Source organism: Osmerus mordax, chromosome 22, assembly GCF_038355195.1.
Source record: "Osmerus mordax isolate fOsmMor3 chromosome 22, fOsmMor3.pri, whole genome shotgun sequence".
In the NCBI taxonomy this organism is placed as follows: Eukaryota; Metazoa; Chordata; class Actinopteri; order Osmeriformes; family Osmeridae; genus Osmerus; species Osmerus mordax.
Genome location: NC_090071.1, coordinates 1,074,689 through 1,079,630, shown reverse-complemented (window position 1 = coordinate 1,079,630; position 4,942 = coordinate 1,074,689).

Genomic DNA, 4,942 nt, shown 5'->3' with positions numbered 1-4,942 from the left:
TCTGGGGGTCCAGACTACCAGCGAGCATGTTCCAGTCCCTGCTCTGTGCTCCAGGGTAGCTGAACGCTGACAGGTGAAGGCACAAGGCCCCTAGTCCCTCGGATATCTTTGTCTCCTGCCTCTGACCTTCGGACGGAGGTTTTATCCCTGGTGGAGCCTTCTCCTGCTTGTCACCCAGGCGGAGGGTCCTCTCTCTGGTCTGCGTCGAGCAGCTCTGGGCACAGCTTGGCTGGGGCTCTCATCCAGACAGCCTCCGATGTTCCTGACAAGCCTCCATCCACCAATCCCCTGGTGAGATTAACGCGCTGACATCACGGGTGCTGTGCAGGGCTGGGGCTCTGTTTTCAAAGGGAGGCTCCGTCTAAGTCACGGGAAACCAAACCAGCTAGCTCCCTCCTCCTCCTCCTCCTCGCTCCGGGCGCCGGGGTGGGGGGGTCCATCCAGAGGGTTCCACGCTGGAAGCCCATGTTACGACGGAACGCAAGGCGGCTGAACTCGGAGATGCTGGAGGCTTTGATGTCCGCAGCCCACCTCTGATCCATCCTTCACCTGAGGCAGACGCAGAACTGCCTCTGATCGAGCCCTCACCTGAGGCAGATGCAGAGCTGCCTCTCTGCACCGTCAGCAGGACATGCAGGGCTAAAAATAGACAGCGCTACAAAGAGTATGCTACCCCTGCTACTCTGCTGATTAACAGCAGTACTGTCTCTCAGTCACTCTCCTCATGTCTAACAGCCTGCCTCGGATGGGATAGAAGAACTCGACTTCTATCCCAGTGTTTATCTCGACTACTCGAGATAAACACTTTGAGAAGCACTGATAAGCTTCAACTTCTCTCTCCATCTCTCTCTCTTTCCATTACACTCTCATACATAGCATGCATTCCTCTCTCTATCTCTCTCTCTCCATCTGTCTCTCACAGCCCTCTCTCTTTCTTCATCTCTCTTTTTCACACAGCTTTCGTTCCCCTCTCTTTTCTCACTCCCTCACTCGTGTCTCTTCTTCCTTCTCTCTGTCCCACCCCCCCCAGCCTTACACACACACACACACACACAGATGGACACACACACACACACAGGGCAGAAGCAGAGATATTTCACAGCTACTGTGGGGAGCCATCGGTCCCCTCAGCAGGACAGACATCTCCCTCTAGTCCAGGAACAGGGTGTCCTTGGGAACAGCCCTGCTCTAACCACGTCCGGACTGGCCTGGCCCCAGTCCAGCCACACTCCCACGCGTTCTCAGAAAACAGGGGCGTTCTAGAACCACTTGTCACAATAGGAGAACACTCTCTTAAGTCGAACTCTCTGGATGTTGTTAACATGGCTTGTGAAGGTTCCCAATAAAACTCTGTTCAGGCATGATGGACCTCTGCTAGATAAGTAAAATCAAGAGAGCCTAATGTTTTTATTAGTACTTTTGCAACCCCATGTTACTTTACTTACTGTCGTAACCCCAGCTGTTTTAGATTGTCGTGCTTAACCCTGTGCATTGTGGTTTGTTGTTCCTCATACACTTCTTTCACCACTTAAACAAAACAAACACTTGCATCTGATAACATCAGATCTGTAATCATGTCTGCACCATTTACACCAAACACGACGCATCTCTCTCTCCCATCCCTCCAGCTCGTTCCACAAAACAAACACATCCCAACTCAGGCTTGAAAATAGGCCGCCCGCTCCTTTTAGAAATGAGATCCACACTCTTGAGAGAACATCAGATTAACTGGCACATGTTGTCTGATTCAGAAACTGTTATTTATCCATCAACTTGACTGATAGCAGAGGTTAAAAGTCCTTCAAAGGAAAGTGAGTCGATTTGGGGGGAAATAACAGAAGTACTCACCACGGACTTGTCCTCTTGGGAACTCTGTTCCTGTAAAAGAGAAGCACAGACATCAGTGCAGGGGTCCTAGTAATGAGAACCACAACGCCCTGCAGTCTTTCAAGGTCTCCAGGTCAAAAGAGCCTACAGAAACATATCTGCAACACTAAAACAATATTATAGCACTTAAATATTGTCAACAGGGATTTGTCTAAACAAAACTATGCGCTTCTGTGAGAAACACAAATAAATATACTCCAATGGTGCTCTGGTTAAAAAAAAACACATTTTAATGGTTTTTCACCCCTTCAAAATAGAAATATGAAGCACAAAAAGAAATCTGATCCAAAAATTCAAGCTTCAGAAATTCAAATAGAACTGAAATTCGAATATTTTTTATTTTAAAGAGGTGAATTCAAAACCAACAAATTTGGTGGCGTTTAAATGTCAATATTAAATAGGCCTATTCAATGCCTTTTAACATTTAAAACATTGTCCCTGATTTGGTTCCATAGATGGTACAAATCAAATGTTTACAACACATAGGGCCTACTATGGATCCACTGACATTGTTTATGTTCACCTCACATTCCATCGCACATCCCAGATAACCATGACTACACATTAGGATGCAGCACATGCGAGTGAGGATGAAATGATTGACTATACAATCACACGCTAACCGCATTGCACAGAGCAGAGAAGCAGTCGTAAAATCCTTCCTGTAGGTACTGTAGGATAGTCTTCTTAAAGTCTGCTGTCTGTACTGTCCCTCTACCAAACCTCAAAAACTATCGCTGTCCTACAGGTAGGCAATGTTCAGCGATTAACTCTGTACATATGTAGTATAGGGTACAGCGCCTGTAGTCTGACCATCGAAATACTGTTGGAACAATGTACTACTGATCCTTGATCTTCTGCTGTAGCCTACTTTGTAGTCATGATTTGAACAAAGCGACGGGGAAATGAATAACATGTTCAATGTAGTACGTAAATTAACTGTTGGACCATATTTCGAGACAATCAGAGACTGTCCTATTGGAGACCTCTGTTTGGGACGGCGGTTAAATGAAACGCCATATTTCATCCCCCCCCAGTCCTGACTTTCTGTGTGGCAGCCATTTCTCCACACACAACCTGAATACTGATTGGCCCTAACCGCTGCGCCGGACACGAATATTAATCTGGATTGTTAAACCGGTGGCCAAACATTATCCTACCTGTCGAATTCTATCCTACCTGTCAAACTACAGCGCTTGTCCACATCAACGTTAAAGTTAGGGCAATTTTTGCGCATCTGAGATATAAACCGAGATCCAATACGATCCATTCCTAAACGATAAAAGATAAAACGCCAGAGCACCGATAAAAAAGAAGAAAGGCGTATGTCTATGTTAGACTTGAATGTGAGGCCAGTCAGGTACAATTGAACTGTGTTTAAGAGGTTTCAAACAGACAGTATTTTAGAAAACACAGTAGGCTATGTATTTATTTTTATAATTTCAAATGGGCTCCTTCCCCCCTTCCTCAGCAGTTTACCGCCTACATGGTAATAAGAAAGGACAGGCACAGATCGAACTGGTAATTCAACAAGTTTTTTTCAAGTGCGGTCAGAGAGCATCGAGAGAGGCGAAAGAAAGCTAGACCGGGCCCGGGAGCTAATGTAGTACAGTCGGCGTCGACATGAGTCTGTTGTCAACATGAAGCTCAAATTAGATGACTGTTCACCTGGCAGAGAGATAATTTCTCATTAGCTGTTCCAATCTCAGCCTCCCGTTGGAACGCCTTTCAGAACGGCGTCTCGAATGACGCAATGGAATTCCAATCAGCGTGGAAGTATAATTGACAGCTGACGATTATGGATCATTGAGATCTGACTCGGATAGTTAGGTCCATATAATTATAATGTAATCATTAGTCCACTGTGCCTTATAAAAAATGTAACAGTCTTGTGGTGGGGGTCTTTGTGAGGTGTGTAAAAGCATTGTCCATACATTTGCATTAAGCTTGGGCTACTTGGCAATTATGAAAGAGCCAATATGGCAACTCCGGTGCCGTCTAGCCTATAGAGTGCGCAAGACGTCGCGTGGCCCCATCTTGAACATAAAAACATTGTCTTTCAAAAATAATAATACCTTGACGTACTACCGAGACAAAACACCGCAACGTTTACCGCTTTGAAATGCTATTGGTAATTTTAAAATATGATGTGAGCGAATTGATTGAGCTTAATTGTTTATGGGTCATAGTTAATGAGTCATATGAACAACACCATATCTTTTCATCTCTACCTTGGCGACATGGAAACTAATTTGCGCATCCAACAAAATACAATTCATTACAATTTCATTTGTATATCCGTTACAAATGATAAGCATCCTTACCGTCGGTAATAGCGGCTCCATCTGGGCTCCTTGGTCTGTTATGTCCATCTTTCTCGTCACCCGGTAGCCTGCAGTTGTGCTGTGCTCCTCCCGTTATGTTCTCCCGTTATGCTGGCTATAGCAGGTGATTTTTCTCATGTAAATCTGTTATTTTTATTTTTTTTCAAAATCGAAGTAAGCATCATGGCTGTGTCCTACATAATGTAAACGTTGAGGAGAGTAACTCCCCATTCACACGTTCAAGCCGGGAGCTTGCAATTTACGTTCCTACGACGAGGTTGACCACACGTGAGATAATAACGAGCCACGCAAAATCTGAGCTCGTTGTCTTTGAATTGTTTCATAGTGATTCTTTTAAAATCCCGTCATGTCATAGTCTACCTCTGAGTAGACTACTTCTTTCTTTTGATACGAGATGAGATTCGCATCATAGATGGGCATAAAACGAGTCTGTCCAACAGCATATTTTAAGATAATCTATTATGAGGAGCAGATCTCATCTCTGCTGATATCTCGTCACGTCTACATATCACTGACATTTAGATTTGGTCATTTTGCAGACTTTTAGCCTATTTATTTCTATCGTAGCTTATGTCGTATGGCGTTTATAGTTTACACTCATCCCCATCATATATGATTCCATAATTTAACGTCCTCATCCATTTTTATATGTTCACCCGTATAGTCCTATTGTAATCTTGTGATTACAATAGAGCTGGCTCATAACATGT